Source organism: Pinus tabuliformis, chromosome X (assembly GCF_031772625.1).
Source record: "Pinus tabuliformis cultivar Carrire ecotype Pingquan chromosome X, CPIR1, whole genome shotgun sequence".
Lineage (NCBI taxonomy): Eukaryota > Viridiplantae > Streptophyta > Pinopsida > Pinales > Pinaceae > Pinus > Pinus tabuliformis.
Window position 1 is genome coordinate 724,337,119 of NC_142308.1, and position 23,886 is coordinate 724,361,004.

Genomic DNA, 23,886 nt, shown 5'->3' on the forward strand with positions numbered 1-23,886 from the left:
CTTAGAATCTTATTTGTTGTATCCTTCCAATAATTATGTCCTCCGCAATCACCTTTATGGAATTCCTCAATGACTTTTTCAGCCTCCTCTTCAAGTAAACAATTCAGAAAAATTCCTCCTGTATTTTTCCAAAACAGGTTTCTGTCAAATATAAAATATCTCAAAGATTTCAGCTTAACAAACCTTTCTTTGGACTTTGTTAGATCAGCGGGAGATTTTTCATGTTGCAACACAAATACGACATCCTTATACCAATATGAAACAAGATATTTCTCATCAATTGGGACCAATTCTTCCTCATCATCATAAATTTATGATATTTCTGCATTTAGATTTATGTCAAGGCAATCCAAGTTTTACTGAGTCATTAACTTCGCCAATCCTAGTCCCTTCACTAATTTGGTTGGTTTTATGTCTATATCATATTCCAACAATTTTGTGATCCATTTTCACCTCTTACAATCGGGATGTTCCTGAGTTAGAATGTCTTTCACTATAGTACTTGGAACATATGCCACAATATGAGAATGCAGAATGTAAATTCTGAAATCTTTAATAGCTTTCACCAAAGCATAGGCCTTCTTTTCTAGAATAGTATACTTCAGCTCAGCATTCACCAATGTTCTACTAAAGAAAGAAATAGGTTGTTCAGTACCTTGCTTTCCTTTTTGTAGCAAAACTCCAGCAATTGTATTTTCGGAAGCAAATGTAAAAACCAGAAATTCTTTGGAAAAATCTGGACTGATGAGTATCGGTGCTTGTGTGAGTGCCTTCTTGATTTGCTCAAAAGAATTCTTTGCTTCAGCTGTCCATTTAATCTCAACTCCTTTCTTTAACATCCTTGTTATATCTTTAACAATCTCAGAAAAGTTAGGAATGAAGCGCCTAAAAAAATTCACTTTCCCAAGAAATGATTGAATCTCTTTCCTATGTCTTGGCAGGTCTACTTTTTGAATTGCATTAACTCTGTTAGGATCAATCCCAATTCCATCTTCAGAAATAATATGACCAAGTAATTTTCCTATATTTAAAGAAAAGATGCTTTTAGTAGGATTAAGAGAGATACCAAACCTTCTACATTTCAGCAGAATTTTTTCTAGGTGTTTCAAATGATCTTCTTCTTTCTTTGAAAAGACTATTATATCATCAAGATAAACAACCACCGTCTTGTCCTTTTCTTCAGAAAAAGCAATGTCCATTGCTCTTTGAAAAGTAGCTCCCACATTCATGAGACCAAAAGGCATCTTGGCGTACATGAATGTGCCCCATGGTGTTGTGAGGGTTGTCTTCTCCTGATCATCCAAATGCACATGAATCTGATTGTAGCATGAAAAACCATCAATCATAGACATTCCTTGTGAACTAGCAATATTTTGTAGAATTGAATCCATCTTGGGAAGAGGATAGTTGTCCTTTAGTGAAGCCTTATTCAGATTTCTGAAGTCAATACAAATTCTGATTTCTCCACTCTTCTTTCTAACCGGTATCAAATTTGCAAGCCAATTTGAGAATCTGATCGGGACAACAATTTTAGCATAAAAAAGCTTCTTAATCTCCTTTTCAATCAATGGCATGAGAAGGGGATTAATTCTCCTCAACTTCTGTTTGAAAGGTTTCTCATTTTCTTTGATAGGAATAGTATGATGAATAATGGAAGGATCATATTGTTTTAAATCAGCATAACTCCAAGCAAAAACATCAACAAAACTCTTCGTCATCTCAATATATTTGACTTTCACATCAGCTGAAAGAAACTTTGAAATTTTGATCATTTTAGGAAAAGTTGATGTGCCCAGATTACAACTTTCTACCTCCTCTTCATCAGCGTGTATCTTTGGTGATTTGAAAACATCATTCCGATCAAAAAACTTCTCAAGAGTTAATAAGACCCTTTGGTATTGAATTATTTTTTAATTGCAAAGCTTCATAATTTTCTTTAGACTCAACAAGCATGTTTTGTTCATTTACTCGAGTATTTTCAAATTCTTCTTTCAGCTCAATAAAATTGTTTACCTATTGATCATCTTCAAAAACTTTCCAATTGATGATATTATCTGGTATAACTGGTCTATGACGAACTTCAATCTCATATTTCTCAGAAGAATGAATAGGAATGACAAAAAGACTTGCTGAAACAACAAGAGAATCAACGAGGGAATTTTGGTCTCTAGTTTTGACAATGAAAGAATAGGCTTGAAAATTCTCCAACATGTCTAAAACTAGATTTTTGTATGCTATTATTATTACATCCTTTGTTTGATAAACACATTCAACTTGTCTAATCACCAATTCAAAATCTCCAAAAACATAAATATTCTAAGCCTTCATTCTTATCAAAACATCTAGACCCAAAATCAAAGATTCATATTCAGCTATGTTGTTTGTGCAATCAAAATTCATTTTGTAAGAGTAAAACTTACTCACATCACTTGGACTTGTAATCCAAATTCCTGCTCCTACCCCTTCTTTTCTTTCTGATCCATCAAAGTACAATGACCACCATTCCACCATCTCTTTGTTATTTACTTGCTGATTTCTTATTTGCTGATTTTTTGAGTGTTGATTTTCTGCTCTCATTTCTTCCTCAACACTATCAGCTGACTCATTGAAAAGAATGGCAGATTCAAGTTCAGTAATGAATGCATAAATAGGAAAATTCTGAGGTTTATATTTGCTATTTACCATATAAGCCATTCTAGTCTCCTGATACAATCTCCTTTGTTCACCAAAAACAGGAATTGTGGCATAAGTAAGGTCCATCTGCATTGTGCCTTTGATTTTTGCTGCCCATGATCTTGATAGTAACATCCCAAGATTTTGCGGAATATCAGCCACAACAATGTCCATAACAACCTTCTTTGCTGGGATTTGTGTTAGACCAACAACAACATCTTTGATTAAACCAATACATTGAACTCTTTTTGAGTCAAAAGAAAATAAATCCTTATATGGTCTTGTTATCTGTAACCCTAACCTTTCCATAATTACTTTGGGCATGAGGTTATGAGAAGCCCCTGAATCCAACATAGCATTATGTAAAGTCATATCATGAATACTAATGCTTACATAGAAAGGAGGAAACTCTTCATTTTGATCATCTTCTAACCTTGGACCCAAATATATAGTAGGATTATCTTCTTGGACATTTAAAATATCAACAACTCTTGGTTATGAATTTAACATCTCAACAATCTTGTTTCTATATTTATTTACCTTGAGAATCTCACTAAAAGGGACTGATATTTTAATCTTTGAAATTTCATTCTCAAGGTTGAAAGCAGAAACATATTTTTCAGCTTATTTGATAAGAGGAGGAAATTGAGTGTCTTTCCTACCAAGCAGAGTGTCTTTCTTACCTTCAGCAATCTTTGGGGTATCATTAGCTTCAGCAACCTTTGGAGCATCTCTCTTAGGTTGCACTTTGTTTGCAATAATTGACACATTTTTGTTTCTAAGATTATATTTTTTTTGCATTTCAAAGATGGCATGCCGATACCCTTTAAAATAATCTGAAGGTTCTTCTCCTTGATTGGTCAAATTTGACTTGTCATGCTCTTATTTAGTTAAGAAAATTCCTAGCATCTCTTCGTCAAGACAATGGATAGATTCTTCAGGAATTTTAGGATCATCTTCTTCATCAACCAAATTTTGCTGAAAAGGAGGTCTCACTAGAGGATCAGGCTACTGGTTTCTATTTTCTCTTGGTCTTTGTTGGTTTTGAGGTTTCCTGAATTGAGGAGTCCTAAATTGAGGTTCATGTTGCACAGGAGGAGCAGAAGTGTTTCCAAGAGCTAACCTATCCATCAAATTCTCCATTGTTTTCATCATTGAGTCCAATTTATCTTCAGAAGTTGAAGAGGAAGGTTTCTCTTCTTCTTTCAATTTTTTCCCATTTTTGACTTTTTAGCAGCTATCATGTTTACCTCTACCTTTACTGCATCACTTTGCATTTCAGCAAGTGTAGGTGATTCTCTTTCTCTCAACAAGATAGAAAAGTCATAATCAAATGCTTCAGCATATCTCATTTGTGCTAAGGCTTCCGGAGGTTTCAAATGAGATGGAATTGCGTTAAAAAATTTATTGAATCTTTTTGAAAATTTTTGAACAGATTCATCAGGTTTCCTTCTAAGGTTGTTATATTTAGTAAGTTCTTGAACTAGATTAGTTTTGTTTCCCCATTTTCTTAGAAAATTATCTTCAAAATCAACCCAATTTCGAATGCTTCCCGGTGTAAGAGTTTTAAACCATTTTTTAACTTCACAAATAAAGCTCTGTGCAAATAGTCTTAACTTCACATATTCATCATCAACTTCTTCTCTGGCCACAAAATCATTAAATTTGTCTACATGTTATTCTGTTATAATTTCTTCATCACTACCCCAAGTAGGAATCCTAGGAGCATATTTAATAGGAAGGTCATGCATAACAACAGGGAGCACGAGTGGTGCATACCTAGCAGGTGCAACCATGATTAATGGATGAACAATAGTTTTAGGAATAACAAGAACAGAAGATGAAGAGCTAATATGAGGAGGACTACTTGGCTCCTGTAAGCCACTAACAATTGAGCTCCAATTTGGAAGGGGTAAACCAGCTTTAGATTTTAGCAAAAAATTGAAAGGGTCAAGTTCTTTCAATTTATCTAGGGACTCTTTTTTTAACAATAGCTTAGAGGTTACAACTTCCCAAAATTATTCTGTCTTCTTGTGTTACTAGGGCTGAAGTGTCAATTCCTTTCTTTTGCAGGTCTAAGATAATATCAATGAGTTCCTTTTCACTTTCTGATCTAAACAACACTTCATGAATTTTATCATCAACTTTTTTGTCTTAATGACTTCTTAAGAATTCGGAGAGAAAAGATTTCGAATGAGATGGAGTAACTGATATTTATGAAAATCTTTGACTGCCTCTTGAAATAGTGTTTGGATTATCCACAATGGTAGGTGGATTGGGATCGGGATTGGTCCATGTGTATCTCCTTCTCGAAGCCACCTTTAAACCTTTGAAAATGTATGGAGTCACTAAGGTTGATTACAACCTCGAAAATTTTTCTGAGCTCCTACTACCTTCAGAAGTTCAACTTCTTGATTCCGAGAATGAGTAATCTTCAGCCTCCCGGCAGATGCACCAAAATGTTGTCACAAAATCTAACCTTGATAGGTTGCTGATCAAGTAGATTCTGAGTAACTCTTTGAAACCAATCTTTTGGTTGAGGCTTAGCCTCCCCAACCTGAGAGGGCTCTCTCAATAGGTTTAAGATTTTTTATTAATGATTAGATGGCTAACTATAGGAATAAAAATAAACAGAAATGTATATCTGGTTGAATCAAAGATTAGCAAACATCTATTGGGCTATGGAGTCAAGATAGTTTTCAACAAAACATCATGATCAGAAAAACATGGAAGTCAAGGCACTTGGAGTTTAGGTCTATAAGTGAAACAGTAACACAGTGAATAAACACAATTTACAAGCAAGTGAAGGAAGTTAGAGCATTTACCAATGAATTCTAAGTAACACAAGCTCATACCACTTCAAATAATTAATTGAAAAGGGCCATAGAAACATCAAACACATAAACCCCTTGTGAATCTTGAGTAGTAAAACCGATCTCTGTATTAAGTTTGAAAAGCACACAACCTTTACAATAACACAGCTTTCTTTTGCTAGTAAAATTGCCAACCCTGAGGGATTTGAATCTCATGATTCATATAGAGTTTTTTACAACCTTGGATTCTATGATCCATCCTTAGGAGAATTCGAATTTCTAAAATTGACACCTATCTACTCATAAAACAAACTTCTTAATTACAAACTGATAGCTAACTTTCTTTTAGGAGTCCCAATATAAATAGAAGTGAAATTCTAAAGCCTATTTCAACAACCTTATCTATGACTTAAATACATTCTTTGACAGCTGCTAATCCATATCTTCGACCATTATGATGCCTCCAGCACTATTACAAACCTTGCTGATTCATGACCTAACTGTCCCAAAAAACAAGGAAACAGAGTTCCTCCTTTTTAGCCCTTAATCCTTTATGCTTATCTTCGAGCATTTTTGTAGGCATTGTTGCTATAGCTTCTCTTCAGATTTTGTTAACTGTATTTCTAGGTCTTCAACCTATCTCTTCAATCTCCTGTTAATAGCTCTCAACTAAACATTCATCACCCTTATAAATCTGGCTTCTTTAATCGCAGGTACAGTCCAAGTAAAGTACTGAGCTTCACTACTGACTATTTCTGGTTTGGAAACTTTTTCAACTTCACAAAGAGTCTTTATTCTTTTGAAATCTATCTTCTCAACAACATGTCTTCTTGCTCTCTTCCTTAGTCTAGCAATTTCATTATTAGCTGCTCTTAACCTTTCTTCCATTTCTTCATAACTGGTTTTTTTCTGTTTGAGCAGAAAAACTCTATTTTTGTCAACTTTAGGTATTTGTGATGAATGGTCTATCAACTCTTCCTGAATGATGGAAACCTCCTCTGTTTTCTTTAACTAAATGTTGGACTCTTGCATCTTTTTAGATTGCCTGGTTAAAGGCTTTCTAGGCTTGAACACAAATGTTGCAACCTCATCATCAAATTCTAGTTTCTTAGTAGATGTCATTTTCTTCGATATTCCTTCATCATATTTTATGAAATCTGCCTGCACCAAAGGGGATTCTTCAATGTCAATGGCTCGTAGAATATCATTTAAATTACCTTTAAGACTGGATTTTCTCCTGGGATCACTGATTTACCCTTTTCGTTTGCAATTTGACTTCTCGTGAACCACCTTTGAACTTGTTTGTTAGATGATTGTTCTTGTTTCATTTCTTTAACTTCGACTATCCTTTCCTTTACAGATTGAGGAGTCTCAAGTATAACCATTGATGTTTTACTCACTTGCTCTTTCACCTACTTTCTAGGTTTCAACTTAATAAATCTTTTTGACCTGGTCATTATAGGCTTACAGATTTCTGTTGGTGGAGTTTTCTTTAACCTTAGGGTTAATGCATGTATCTTGATTTTCCATCCCAAAACCACATAAAAACAAAAATGAATACCAATATCTGTTCATCCTTTTGAGTTCATCTAAAACTATCAATTTAATTAGACCATGATGAAAAAGGGAGGTTTCATATCATTGAGATTTCATTTGCACTTTATCTGCCATCTTAGCTATGCTTCGATATAGGAAGTAAGGTAAATCTAAAGAAATCATACAAGTAAAATGCAACAAGAGTTTAAAATGATATGAATATAATTTATTATATCTTCCCTCACAGGTAAAATGTTATGAAACCAGCTCACAAAAAGATAGAAAAGAGAGATCCACGCCTTAGAATTCAGCCTCTTCGAGGGGGCAACCTCCTTTACATTACATAAATGAACAATTCTTGGATGATACAAATGAAAATACCTCCTTTCTATATATAGGAGTCTAAGTGGTCCCAATACAATCAAAGCCTACATAACAATAATATTGTAGGGCACAACAATAACAATAGTGGGCTTCTATGTGGCACAATAGTAACAATATGGGCACTACATGGGTACATCAATATAAATAAGGGGTATAACTACAATAGTAATGGGGTAATCACTAGTATTATAGGGACCCAACATGCCCCTCTCCTTCAAAAAAGTGTTGTCCTCAACGCTTGAGTAGTTCAGGATACTTCTGCATAAAATTCTCGTCCTCCCATGTGGAATCTTCAGCGGATAAGTTCTTCCACTTGATAAGGTACTCTGAAATTGATCGATTTCGTAGCTGTCGAGTTCTTGTTTCTATAACTGCTTCCGGTTCCAAGATAATTTTTCCTTCTTCGTCAAGTTCTGGCAATATTGTTTGAACTGGGAGCTTGTCGCCTATAACCTTCTTTAAGCATGAAACATGGAAAACTGGGTGCAATCGAGAAGCTGCAGGAAGCTCCAATTTGTATGCCATAGTACCAATCTTTTGCAACACCTTGTACGGACCATAATACTTTGGTGATAATTTATTATCCTTCTTAGCTTGCTTGAGGGACATTTGCTTATATGGTTGTAGCCGTAGGAATACCCAATCACCTACATCAAAACTTCTTTCACTGCGATGCTGATCTGCCTGTTGTTTCATTCTATTCTGTGCCAACACAAGGTTATCCTTTAAGAGTTGGAGGACTTGTTGTTGATGTTCGATGTGATGTTCCACTGCTTGAACCTTAGAATTTTCTCTTAAATATGATGTGATGGATGGTGGTTGATACCCATAAAGTGCCATAAATGGGGTCATTTTTGTTGCCGTATGAAAGGAAGTGTTATACCACCATTCAGCCAGAGGCAACCATTTGACCCATTGCGTCTGTTTATCAGATACAAAGCAACGAAGGTATCCTTCCAAACATTTGTTTACTATCTCAGTTTGCCCATCAGATTGAGGATGATAAGATGAGCTATGAGCTAACTGAGTACCAAGACAAGAAAATAATTCTGTCCAAAAATTTCCAGTGAAAATGGGATCTCTGTCACTTACAATAATCTTTGGGTTTCCATGTAGCTTTTGAATTGTTTCCATAAATGCAGTAGAAACTGTACTGGCTTTAAATGGATGTGATAATGCACAAAAGTGTGCATACTTGGTAAGTCTGTCAACTACCACCATGATGACACTCTTTCCCTCAGACTTGGGTAAACCTGTGATAAAATCCATTGATACCTCCTCCCAACGTTGGCTTGGAATTGTTTCAACTTTATTTTGCTGGCAAACCAAACATTCTGCCACAAACTTATGAATATCTGATTTAAGGCCATCCCAAAAAAATTCCTTCTTCACCCTGTGGTAAGTTTTTAAAAATCCTGAGTGCCCTCCTAAGGGAGAAGTGTGCAATTCCATAAGAATCTTTTGTTTTAGCTGGGAATTCTTACAGAGGTATAAGTGATCCTTGTACCATAACGAATCATTTTTCCAGCTAAATGTATCAGACGTACTGGAATCTTGTTGTAGCTTTCGAATAAGTGCCCATACTTCTTCATCATTCTTCCATTCCTCCCTTGCTTCATTTATCCAATCTGGTTGGATGATAGAAATAGCGCACAACAATGCTTCCACATCCTCATCCTTCCTTGAGAGTGCATCTGCCACCACATTTTGCTTCCCCTTTTTGTAGATGATTTCAAAGTCATAACCCAACATCTTTGTGACCCACTTTTGTTGCTCTTCAGAGGATAATCTTTGTTCTAAAAAGTATTTAAGGCTATCATGATCTGTTTTTACCTTGAAGTGTCTTCCCATTAGGTAGGGTCGCCATTTCTTAAGTGCATGGAGTATTGCCAACATTTCCTTCTCATAAATAGCTTTTCTTAGAAACTTTCCCTTGATTGGACGACTTTCAAAGGCAATGGGTCTTTCATCTTGCATTAGAACAGCACCAATTCCATTTCCTGAAGCATCACATTCCACAATAAAGGTTTTTGTGAAGTCCGGTGTAGCTAAGACCGGTGCTTGGCACATTGCCTCTTTAAGATGTTCAAAGGCCTTTGTTGCTTCCGGAGTCCATGAAAATGCATCTTTCTTCAATAATGTCGTTAGAGGTGCTGCTATTCTCCCATAATTCTTAACAAACTTGCGATAATACCCTGTCAACCCAAGAAATCCGCGCAAATGCTTTATGGATGTGGGGATTTTCCATTCCTTAATGGCTTTAATTTTGGTAGGGTCTACCTTAACTCCTTCATGAGATACAATATGACCCAAATATTCCACCTCCTGGACTCCAAAGAAACATTTGGATCTTTTGGCATATAATTGTTTCTCTTCCAATAGTTGTAGCACCCTGTCGACATGTTCAACATGATCCTTCCAAGACTTGCTGTAGATAAGTATATCATCAAAAAATACTAACACAAATTTTCTAAGGAATGGTTTGAAAATTGAATTCATCAAACCTTGAAATGTTGAAGGTGCATTGGTAAGGCCAAAAGGCATGACCAAAAATTCATAATGACCCTCATGAGTTCTAAATGCCGTTTTCGGAATGTCTTCAACCTTCATTCTGATTTGATGATATCCTGAACGAAGATCCAACTTGGTGAAGTAAATTGATCCATGCAATTCATCCAGTAATTCATCAATGACAGGAATGGGGAACTTATCTTTAATAGTGAGCTTGTTGAGCTCCCTATAATCCGGACACATGCGCCATGATCCATCCTTCTTGTGCACCAATACTACTGGAGCAGAGAAAGAACTTTGACTCGGTTGAATTATACCAGCCTCTAGCATTTCTGCAACCATACGTTCAATTTCACTTTTTTGGACATAGGGATATCTGTACGGCCTGATGTTTGGAGGAACACTTCCTGGAATCAGATGAATAGCATGATCATGATCACGCATAGGTGGGAGACCTTTGGGAGTCTCAAATACCTTGGAATGATTGTCCAGGACTTTTTGGAGATCTGGAGAAATAGATGATTCTAATGTGGAAACATCTAGCGAACATAATTGTGCAATTACACCCCTTTGCTCCTTTTTTAGAAGCTTTGTCATACCATTAGAGCTGATTATCTTTCCTGGTTTCCCTGCAATACCCCTTAATTCAACTTCCTTTCCTTCCACAGAAAATTTCATGAAAAGTTCTTGAAAATTAAAAGCTATTGTACCCAAGGATTGTAGCCATTGGACTCCTAGTACAACATCAGCACCTCCCATTGGAATGGAAAGCATTGGGCTAGTCAATACATATTCTCCCATGGATAGCTTGATATTATGGCACTTTCCAGAGCAATTTATTGTTCCTCCATTTGCAATCATCACTTGACACTCTGGTGCTGGATATAGGAAGCAATTCAATTCTTTTGCTACCCTACAATGAATAAAATTGTGGGTGCTTCCTGAATCAATCAACACTATCACCTTTTTCTTCTTGATTTGTCCTTCTATCTTGATGGTTTGAGGAGTGGTAATTCCCGCCAATGCATTACAAGATATGGTCGGATTTATCTGTTCTTCATATAGGCTTTGTTCCTGGAATATATCCTCTTCTTTTGACCTTTCTTGCTCCTTTTCTTCTTCCTCTTCACAATCTATGTAGAATAATTTCTTCTCAGCACACTTATGACCTTTTGTGTATTTGCTATCACAATTGTAACAAAGCCCTTTTGCTCTTTTTTCTTCCAATTGTTGTGGTGTCAACCTTGTAGGTTGTGGAAGACTATGGGCAACAACACTTCCATCTTTATAGTTGTGAATGGTATGCTTCCTAGTTGCCATAATTTTGCTTTCCATTTTTCTTGCTAACCTGAATGCCTTCTCTAATGAATCAGGTTCCCAAAGGCGCACATCATGTTGGATATTATCCTTTAAAGACCCTATGAACACATCAATCCTATGCTCCTCTGGAATATCTTTTATCCTTATGTTCAATTTTTGGAACTCCTCAATGTGCTCCATTATTGAACCCTTTTGTTTGAGATTCATCAATTGGCTAAAAAAAGTGTTGCTTTTTGTATCCTCATAATGTGCTATCAATTCTTCCGTAAAAATTGCCCAAGTGATAAATTGTTTACGAGAACAAAGCCATTGATACCATACAAACTGATTTGGTTCCAAATATAAAGTTGCCATACGTACCTTTTGTGTGTTTTGCACATTATTGAGATCGAAGAATTGCTCCATCTGTAATATCCATGTGGCGGGATCCTTGCCATCAAACTTCCTCACATCGATTTTTGGAACATGGTGAGTCTTCGATCCAACATTAGAGTCTATGGAATCATGATTAACATTTCTTTTATTCTCATCATGAGTTTCCTTTACTACCTTTTCACCATTAGTGACCCTTTCTTGTAGCAACTTCTTCAATTCATCCATCTTATCATCCATGCCATCAATTTTAGCGTCCATGCCATCAATTTTAGCGTCAATCTTAGCTTCCATGCCATCCATCTTAGCTTCCATTCCCTTTATCTTAGATTCCACACCATTTACCTTAGATTCCACGCCACTTATCTTAGCTTCTGTTAGCTTTTGTGAGCGTGACATTTGTTGCACTTGTTCTTGTAATTTTGATAAATCATGTAGCATTTCTTCCTCTTCTTCATGAGTCATGCTAGAGCTTTCAGGTTCCTTACTAGGTGTTTGCATTTTCTTTCCTCGGGGCATCAGTTACCGATAATAAAGTTTTACTATGCCCTTTGAATTCCGTTAAAGCAAGCTTACACAAAAATTAAAAAAAAAACTACACACCTTTTTTCACTTTATAGAAGCCTGATATTGAATCTGATGTATCTCTGTAATTTCGGATCCTCCAATTCTGAAATTGCTGCCTGTAGTAGCCTTCTGCGTCCTCTTTCCAATGCCACAAGTCTGAGCCAAATTGGATTCTCCAAGGAAGATTTATGTGAAATCTCCCACAGTGACTTGCATTTAGACTGGTTCAGTAGAGCGAACTTTTACAACGTGCCACGAGGCACTGTTTCAACCTTTGAATCTGAAACACACACACAGGAAACTACAGTCCGTCCTCGTTCTGTACCTTTTTACGAAATTTCAATCCGATCCTCAGAGAGAGAGTTATGACGATTTTCCCCAGGTCACCTGTTTTGAATGTAATTCAGGAGTCTGCAAAAAGGTCAACTTCCTCAGATCATATCTTCGAAAATATCACGCGAAAAGATCTGAAATTCGGACCCAAAGTTCAGCGCCAATTTTTCTCAAATGGGTTTTTTTTTGCGACTTCTGAAACGTCACAGAAAAAAAGTTATAGCGAAAATGCCACGATGACCTGTTTGGAGCAGCGAAACCCTAGAATCCAAAGCTCTGATACCAAATGTTATGAAACCAGCTCACAAAAAGATAGAAAAGAGAGATCCACGCCTTAGAATTCAGCCTCTTCGAGGGGGCAACCTCCTTTACATTACATAAATGAACAATTCTTGGATGATACAAATGAAAATACCTCCTTTCTATATATAGGAGTCTAAGTGGTCCCAATACAATCAAAGCCTACATAACAATAATATTGTAGGGCACAACAATAACAATAGTGGGCTTCTATGTGGCACAATAGTAACAATATGGGCACTACATGGGTACATCAATATAAATAAGGGGTATAACTACAATAGTAATGGGGTAATCACTAGTATTATAGGGTAATCACTTCTCGTGAACCACCTTTGAACTTGTTTGTTAGATGATTGTTCTTGTTTCATTTCTTTAACTTCGACTATCCTTTCCTTTACAGATTGAGGAGTCTCAAGTATAACCATTGATGTTTTACTCACTTGCTCTTTCACCTACTTTCTAGGTTTCAACTTAATAAATCTTTTTGACCTGGTCATTATAGGCTTACAGATTTCTGTTGGTGGAGTTTTCTTTAACCTTAGGGTTAATGCCTGTATCTTGATTTTCCATCCCAAAACCACATAAAAACAAAAATGAATACCAATATCTGTTCATCCTTTTGAGTTCATCTAAAACTATCAATTTAATTAGACCATGATGAAAAAGGGAGGTTTCATATCATTGAGATTTCATTTGCACTTTATCTGCCATCTTAGCTATGCTTCGATATAGGAAGTAAGGTAAATCTAAAGAAATCATACAAGTAAAATGCAACAAGAGTTTAAAATGATATGAATATAATTTATTATATCTTCCCTCACAGGTAAAATACCTTTAATTTTTGAAGAGAGAGTTGGGATAGATATCTTTGATGTAGTTCCTTGAAATTGCCTTGGTTAAGTCTGTTCCTTCAAACATTGGCTTCAGAAACACTTTACATGGTTCCATGTCAAATCTGAAGTTTTTGAACCATATATCTTGCCCCCTAGGAATCTATGTCACCAAAGCTATGACCTTAGGAGTAATTGGAAAATTTAGGATTCCAATTCTTGTGTCCAAGCCAGTGAAATGTAGGGAAAACTCCTTTGTCACCTGAGTGTGTCCTCCCTGCAATTTTTTACAAAATTTCCAACATCCTATTTTCTTGAAGGCTTCCATTACTGAGTTATCTCTAGCTCAGACCTTGGTGCTTTCAGGCTCCGTTCTTAAACAATGACCAGACCTGTGACTTTTCCTTTCTTCTGTCATCTTTGCCTCTGAATTCCTGTAACAAGTCAGCCTTGCTTGAAATTTTGTTTATTAGCCTCGCTAGCTTATGGTGGTTAGCCTCTCTTGAATTATGGATGAGAGAAGCTTTGGTAAGAGATTACCATAAGCTTACCATTCGAAAATGGTTTGTTTGAGCATTTGTGTGCAAATTGCGATAAGAAGCCAGCCAACCCTTTCGAATTTGAGTTTACCTATCATAATGACCCCTACATTTGAAATGATGGATTTGGATGATTGCATGTTAAGAACTGACTCCTAACTAACAACTAATGATGAAAAATTAACAGAATTTTAATGAATTGATGTTTTGACATGACTACCTACGAATCCGCACTTTCATAGTGCACAGGGAAAAGTGCTACGAGAAGATCATTGTTTTCGTAGTGCAAAATAAACCTTTTATGCTATCTGCGCTATGAAAACATAGTTTCTGGACTAATTCCAAAAAAATTTCAAGTAAGAATTCTAAGACAAGGGATAAGGTTAAACTTTATTTGGATATGAAAATGAGACCTTTGAGACTCTTAACCCATCACCTACCCATTAAAACATAAAATTACTTAACACCTATCTAAGATCAATGACTAAAAACAATATAAATTGTTCAAGTTTAGACCAAAAAAACTTTTATGGTGATAACATTGTCCATAAGGGTTATAGTTTGGCGAATTAACACGATAACATAGTTGTTGACCCGGATTTTGACCGCCAACAAACCATTGGTTACTAGATTGACCAACAGGGGCAGCATATGGCTGCTGAAAATTCTGATAAGGATTAAGTTGAGGTTGCTGATAATTCTAATACGGAGCACCCTGAGGTTGCCCTTGGGGTTGTTGAGGTACTTGGAGACCGTATTGTGGCTGAGGTCCAAACTATGCCTGAGGCCCAGGTTACATTTAATATGCGAGTTGGGCTTGGAATCCAACTTGAGTTTGGGGGCCAAGTTGGGCTTGGAGTCTAGCCTGAGTCTGGAAACCAGGTGGAGCTTGGGAACTAGCTGGTGTCTGAGTGCCTGGTTAACTAAGATTTGGATTGATATGACTAGACTGATGTCCTTTTTGGAACTGGGGCTGACCCAATTGGCCAGAAGGTTGGCCTTATTGGAACTGAAGTTGACCTATTTGTCCAGAAGGTTGACCTTGCTGGGTGATAGGTTGACCTTGTTGAAATTGAGGCTATCCCACTTGACCAGAGGGTTGACATTGCTGGGTAACAGGTTGGCCTTGCTGAAACTGAGGTTGACCTAGCTACCCAAAAAGTTGACCTTGCTGGGCAACAGGTTGGTCGGGTTGGAATTGAGGTTGACTTGGCTGACCAGAAGGTTGCCCTAAATAAACAAAAGAGGAACCTGTGGAGGCCGAAGCTTGTCCCTGAAAGGGTTGTCCTTGTAGGCCTGAAGGTTGTCCTTGAAATGGTTGCCCTTGAAAACTCGAAGGTTGCCCTTGAAAACTTGAAGGTTGCCCTTGTAAAGGTTGTCCTTGCAGGCCATGATAGGTAGTATGATTCCAGGCAATCGAAAGCGGAACGTAATTCTCAACTGGGACCCCCGAAGGAAGTGAACCAGTGTAATAAATATGAGCTTGATGGTGATCATAGTAGTGCGGAGGGTTATGCAAAACAAACAGCGGTTGATAACCTAGAAGATTATGAGTCAGATTTTGGAGAGAAAACAGGTATTTCTCATATGACAATCCCGTTAGAATGGAATTCGAAGAGATTGGTACACTACCCGTAGGTTGACTGACTCTAGAAACTAAAGGTGAAGGACCGCCGCCAGCAAGTCCGGACGATATCTTAGTAACAGTAATAATTAATGAAGGTGCGGTAACTGCATTAATAGAAGGAGCTATGGATGTCACACACATGATGGTTATTGATGGAATAGACGTAACTGACATAACCTACGTCTGAGGTATGGAAGTCAGGGCCGATTGAGTAGACATGAAAGGTCTGGAAGATAGAATGGTAGTATGAGACCATATAGAGCTCTGATGCAGAGAGGTAGAACCAAGTATGTCGGCCAAAGAACGATAGTGAAGTGGAAACAACACATTTGGAGCTGTGTGGAAAGGAAAACCTTCCGAGAGAAACTGAGGTTCCCCGGTCGACCCAAGGTTCTCTTGACTGCTAATGGGACTTGACTCATCCATGTCGAAAGTGGCCATCTGAATCGAAGCACCAGGAGGAGCAGACGGGCTATCTGCATCTAAAAATTCCCAAACATTGGGAGGAGTCCAATCAAAAGGGTCCTCACCCAGAGCTCGAGAATCAAGAGGCTGAACACTTGGGACAATAGGAAGAGTACCAGTAACAGATGATACCTCAGAAGAGACAGGAGAAAGGGGCTCTCCGTCACTTGGCAGGGACGACAGATTCAGTGAGTCCGCCAAGATGGCCTAACTCAAAAGTCTGGGAGAAAAGATATAATCAATAGGGTTGCAAAAAATCTTCCAAGATGTGATCACAAGGCAGCCAAGATTAATAGGTAAAATGTTATCGCGGACAAATAAATTTTATGACACTGGAATGAAACATTGCCTTTTCATGTTTAAAGAGTCGAGAAAAAGGACTAAAGATGACTCTAGTTGCCTTCAAAGTTTAATGAGCCTAAAAGGACAAGTGCTCAGATGATCCTTTTACTTTTAAAGAGTCAAAAAGGAATGAAAGTGACTTCTCTGGAATTCTAGGCAAGAGGTTTACCAGAAAAATCGTAAAACTGCATATACACCTTGGTAATAAAATGAAAGAGAAATGACCAAGGACTTCCCTACGACAATCAATCTTCCTTAATGTTGTGTTCGGTGTGTTACGACTTGTAAGGTGGTAGACTCGGCTTCCTATGGATAATAGGATGATAACCTAGTGGGGTCTCCCAATATATATGTGATGGTACGGGGAGCACAAATCTGTACTAGCATCTATTGTATCACAAAAGGAGGAATCACCCAACCTTAGTGAGAACAATAGGAACTAGGTTTAACGATGTCAGAACACGTCTCTAGCCTAGACCTCTAGATATGTGAGCGTTAGGTTCCAATGCGTTTTTAAGTTCATTCAATAAATTTTAACAGTTAATCTTGAATTAAGTCTCAATTTTAAGGCCCTATCGAATGTATCTTTAACACTCCTAGAATGCAACTAAATGAGCAAAAAGACCATTTTCGTTGGATGAACAACTAGCTAAGGAAGAGTGAGAGGTTCAATGCATAACAGCTGAATGGCAAACAAGAAAACCAGTCAAAGAAAAAGGAACACTTCTATCATCTACTCAAACTTGCAAGCAATCCAAGAAAGAATGAGAAACACACTTTTTGCTTTTCAATGTCTTAATCGCAAGAATCTACTAATACAAAAAATCATCTTTCAAACCTTAATCAAGATGAATGCACTTTTTGATTTCTTGAATAAATGTTAAGAAACTATATGCACAAATGAATCAAAGACTCAAACTAAAGAAATAATCCTTTTTACAAAACTAGAAAACTATCTCATTGACTAGGGAGCAAAGCGATTTATGCCAACTGAAAGAAAGGAACTGAACGAACAAGACAAGGGAGTTCAGTGACCAAACACATACACCAATCAAGACAATGACAAACAACAAAAAAGAAGAAGCCTCAAACAACGAGAGAGATTTTACCAAGCAGAGTCTAAAGATCTCAATGAATGAGTGACCCAAGTAAACCAAGTAGTGGAGAAACCCTAGGGTATTTATGTCACATGGTTCAAGAGAGAGGATTTGAAAATACTTGAAAACCGAAATCGAAAATCTTAACAACCAACAATTTTGAGACAACAAAGAGGAGCAAAACAAGCTTCGCGGACAAAACACACTGGCCGATCTACCAAACAAACCTCAAAATTTGAAACTTACAGGAATCGTCACAAGTAAAACACTAGCAACATGCGCCAACAACAAATCATCGCACCTCCCTAACCAAGCACTTTGCGACGTCGTCGCGAAAGTACATCAGTTAGTTGTGCCAAGCTTATTTCAGGTCTCGGCGTGACTGTTAGACAATTTATCCACGCCGTACAGTAAAAGGTGCAACCCAAAATACAACACAAATGCAACTACTTCATGACTGTTAGGAAATAAACAACGACCTAGAATCAAAAGAAAAAAATGAAAGTTTGACTAGAGCAGGGCCAGATCTATCACTCAAAAGGTTGGGAAGGCTATAGAAGTACTCTAACAACTTCTAGAATGAAGTATGCTACCCAAATAGTAAGGAAGACAATAAACCAACAAAGCCAATCAACACAAAAGACAAAAGACAAGTCCCCAATATAGTCGCCAACTTGTGACATAGGTAAGTTCCCTCTGTGGATAGAGGCAACCCCTCTAGCCCTAGAGTGGGTCTAGTCACTACACAGACAATACCAAAGAAAATTTCCTTAGAAAGTTGGTGTTATGAAGACCTACCTTCAATCTGACGTTCGATGAAGTCCTCGTCATGTTGCTCCAACTCTTTGTTCTTCTAGTCGTTCATACCTAAAAACAACATGTAGAGAAACACCACAAACGCAAATAGAAAACAACCAAACAATCTACTTGAAGAGTCAAGGAACCTCAAGCTATCGACATATAATTTAATGCATGATATAGGAAACAAGCTATTGATTTGTATTAATATAAATCAAAGTAAAACTTACAACCGAGCCTTGACGTCGTAAGCCTCCTTGAAGGGTCCTGTCAATATGTCTCCATAAGCATTTACTTGTGAACTGTCTCCCAAGGGAACATATGACTCTCTCTTCTGTCAAAAAGGGTTGATACTAGAAAGCTCTCAAGCCAACTCTACTCAAGCATCCCTCAAATCAAAATACAAACAAGGCTACTTCCACACTCCAATAACACTCTCTACCTCTACTCCTCTCTTAGAAACTAGAAACTATCGAATTACATCTAGCTATCATCCAATTACATCCAAGCTAGTTGATGTTATCCATAGAGGAGATATTTATAGGAGGGAGAGGTTCCATAAGAGAAGGAAGGAAGAGCTTATCTCTTAGGGAGGTTTCCCAAAATGTGGAACAACTATCCCAGAGGAGAAAGGCAAGCTCAGCTGACCCAACAACCAGCCCTAGGACCACCCATGAAGTAATTTCATTTCGAAGTTTCAATGAGTTGTTGAAAAAGTTTCCAAATCTAGCTTGTCACATGTGCAACATAGGGACAGAGCGAAGACTTTGCTAGGGCTAGTGTTAACTTGACCATATTCGTGAGGGGGCTAGCTTCTAACTCGCGACGACCCAAAAACTTAGGTAAAAAGGGTCTTGTTCAATGATAATGAAATGAGACACTCTTCCTGAGATTGCAAGGAAGGTAATGACACATAATTGGCAACATGACACAGCACATATGTCAGTAACATGGACTGACAGTATCTGGGACCAGGGAGAGTCTGTGACAAATTACTATGTAATAAGTAGCAAGGTACTCATCAGGTTGGGCTTCACCAAAAGTGAAGCAGATGCGAACCTTTACCATATTTTGGTTGAAGGTAAATCGTTAATTATAGTATTATATGTCAATAATTTAATTCTAACAAGTGATGAGAAGCTGGTAAAATATTGCAAAGAGGATATTGCAAGAGAATTTGAGATGAAGGACCTAGGGCTCATGCATTATTTCCTTGGTATGGAAGTATGACAAGGAGATGAGGAACTGTTTGTCTCTCAGGGAAAATATGCCAATGCGATACTAAAGACGTTCCACATGGAGAGTAGCAAACCTGTGAAGACTCCTATAGCATGCAATTGGAGGAAGGAAGATGTTACTTTAGGTGAAGTAGTGGATGCTATTATTTATAGGAATCTTGTGGATTCACTTATGTATTTGAAGAACAAATGACCGAACATATGTTTTTCATTTAATCCAACTAAAATCTATTAGAAGGAAGCTAGACATGTGTTGAGATACATCAGAGGTGCCACTCAGTTTGGTCTTTGGTACATACGGACAAAGGGAGTAAAGATTAAAGGCTTAACATATGTATATTGGGCATGGATTCCATCTGACAGGAAGAGCACATCAAGGGGAATCTTCAGTATTGGGTCAGCAGTAGTTCCTTGGAACAACAAGAAGCAGGGATCAGTTGCACTCAATTCGGCAGAAGCAGAGTACATGGCTACTAGTAAAGAAACTTGTGAGGCTATTTGGATGAGGAAGATCCTTGTTTGGTTATTTGGTCAATAGATGGATCCTACAATGATTTACTGTGAAAATCAGACTTGTATCAAACTCTCTGAGAATATAATTTTTCATGATTGATCCAGGCATATTGACATTCGATATCACCATCTACGATATTGTGTGCAAAGGAGAATCATGTTGCTGGAGTACAATCCTACAGAAGAACAAGATGCAGATATTTTGAAAAAGGCATTGCCAAGATGGAAATTCAAGTTTCATAGAGGTAGGATCAAGGTATAAGATAATCCTTACTTGTTGAGAGTGAGTGTTGAAAATGCAACAAGAAAATCCTAATTTAATTTTTTCCTTGAATTAAATTTGGAATAAAATTGTAATTCCACATCTCATGACAACTTTTATTAGTTAACTGAGTTAATTTTACTTAGTTGGCTCAGTTAATTCGAGTTGAGGGTCTAACTTTAGTCATGTAGAGTGTCTCTTACATTATAGGAGCCTTGGTTGAGTTTATTTTGAGTTGTAATTAATTAATTCAGTTTAACTGAGTTAAAGTTAGTTAAACTAGTTCCAATTGTTGGAGGAACTAGTGGGAGGTCTAGTAGTGTGGTGCAGCCTACAATGATCAACCAATAAACATATGATTCACTAATGAATAACTCATGCATGTCAGATCTGAGAGTTACCCAATTGAGATTGGAGTTCAGGGACAATTTACTATCAATTGTATGATCATCTGAATTGTATAGGTGGTGCATGCAATTAGAGGAAGGTCTATGAGGATTGCAAAATTCCAATTGAGGACTTTCCCTAATTAATGGGGGGCTAATTACCGAGGAAAAAACACTAGGAAATAGGAATCTGGGTAAGCATAAAATTGGTTAATTATTTGCATGAGCTTGTCTAGGAACTTGTGAGACAGATAGAGATAGTGCAAAGGTTGCTCAGGCTTGAGCAAAGCATTATAATCTTCTCATATTTTCTAACTAATGAAATATACAGAGAGCAAGGGTTTTTAGTTGTGGCTTTCCCTATGAAATCACTGTGTAATGTGTTTATTGAAATATTTCTCTATGCTTCATGATTTCGCGATCATTTAATTGTTTCCGATGATGAGTAGAGTAGATTCAAGTCTATTGCTTTAGTAAATTACAATTGGCAGTTTGAATCTACAAGGAATTTCTACAGTGGAGGAAAATGTCCTATATAAAATATCTAAATTCTACGTTTATGAAGACAAATTTTTCCATACAAGATGAACACATTTAATAACCACTCACACAACTAGATCAAGGATCATAAAACTAATATTTTTATATGGTTAAAACCATTTAAGAGAAAAACACTCCATGGCCCTTGATAGGTTCCTATACCAATAGGAGTCATAATTTTGATTGACTAAGGTTAAGCCTTGTAATATTGTACATACCTTTGCTTTCTGCAAATGTTTTCCATATTATAAAATTAAAAAATATAAAGAGCGTATGTCCTAAAAGAATAATCAAAGAACAAAAAAGAATGAAAAAGGTAAAAAAATGAAAATATATGAACCCCAAAAGACAAAAAGAGACCATGAAAGTGTGTAAGTCAAAATGCCACTACTATTTAATTTTTAAGCATAATAAATGATTGTGTGTAGCTTGTTACTTATGCCACAATCCATGATAGTCAAAATGTTTAAACTTGGATAATTCATGTTTTGAATTTTATGTTCATAGGTAGTGAATAAATTTGACCAAATAGTGTAATCTTGGCAAATCATTAGATAGGTAGAGTAAATAAAAGGAGCTCATTAGTTTAATCTAAACCCTTGGATGATATAAGGTTAGAATTAGATAGTTTATTTTGTAAAGAAAAGAAAAAGATTGATAAGGGTTTGCTAGCCTAAATGCACCCAAACAAAGTGAAGGAAAAATGGTAGGATGAGTAAGTGGGTAAGTAGTAGAAAGGTTGCAGAAATATTATGTCATTTGATACAAAAAGCACTTATGACATTGTTTCAAATGCATCATTTAAATATGCATAAGTGGTAAACAAAAATAAAGCAATGGTTCACAATTTGGTTTACTTAACATACCCTCATTGTAACCCCCATGACACTCACTAACTTCTCTTTTATAATAAAAATATTAATACCTATAGTTTTTAAATAAAAAAGGATCAGAGCATTTCTCTGACTTCTGGTGGGACTGGACCCTCGGCTTGATGACTTAATAAGGAAAGGTGTTAAATTCCATCTCATTCATCCCCCTTACAAAACCCCTTTTCCTAAGGTTGAGTTCTCTTGCCTAGGAAAACCCCTTTATAAACATGTTTTGTGTACAAAAAACCCACCAAATACATTTATCCTAGAGTACTAGGTATATGGAAAACACATAACATTTCATGTACCTAAATACAATACCCCTTTCGCTCATTTCACTTCATATTAACTTTTTAGTTAAATAAATAAAAATCCCGATAAACCCATTATCCCGTATATATTTAACTCCCTCATATAAATTAAACCCACCCCTAAGTTTATCTATAAACCATATTACTACCCCTTATCCCACAAAATATTTTAAAACACATCCTCAGTCCTTAATCCCATGTTAAAGAGTCCCCGATAAGATTAAGCTCTAAATTAATCTCATACTGTCGATGATTAGACCCATGGGCCCCCTGAAAAAATTTATGGTTAAACCCCTGTGCAACTCCCATATCCCGATCATCGTTGATTGTCCCTCCTCCACATCCAACACCCCACAAGCATATCGGGTTAGCCCGATGTCCGCCCTTTTCCCGCCCAATAAAGCAGTTTTCCCCTGGCCCCCGATGCTCTGTGTCAATAGCTGAATGGAATTGGGCGACCCCTCCCGAGTACCGCCCACACCACAAAAGCGGTTTGATGGCCCTCCCAAAATCACTACCCCCTTTCAATCGAAAACCGTCATTGTTCATCAATTATTAAAACCTGCCAAAATTAACCATTTTCCTATAAAAACCCGATTACCCCCCCTTTCACTCTTCTCGTGCATTTTTCCTTTGAGAACACACAGAGTCATTATGACCCCTGCAAACAGCCAAATTGCTCAAGAACCTCTGCCATTGCTCCACAGACACTGTAGACAGTCCAGCTCATTCATCAATCCATACCAGTACCGTACGAACCTCTGCAACCACCTTCAACCTCCATTTGCAGTCAATTCCACCCAATTACAGGTATTTAACCATGGAATTCCAACTCCATTATCAAATTCCAAGTCAATTCATCCTCTTTGACACTATTAGTTAAGTAAGAAAGATCAAATTTACTTAAAATTTAACATTGTGAGCCATAAACCACTACAAAATCTCCATTACCCTAAAAATCTTAATCATCCCTGACACTCAAATCCACAAGAACTGAGTTTGGCTACCCTAATTTCTATGGATGTAAGGCCCATCATTACACCTCATTTGGACCTGGACCACCTTCCTTTGGTAGATAAATATTTCCAAATAAGAGATACCACTATCCTAGAACCCCTCCTCAAAGTACATTGCCAAAGTAGGGACAAGTTCCTGAACCATGCTGATGAAATTGGCCTTTGGGAGTCAAATTTTCCCAAGTACCAGTTCCCCCAAGTTCACATTTTCCCTGAAATTGTGCATATGTGCTAGGCT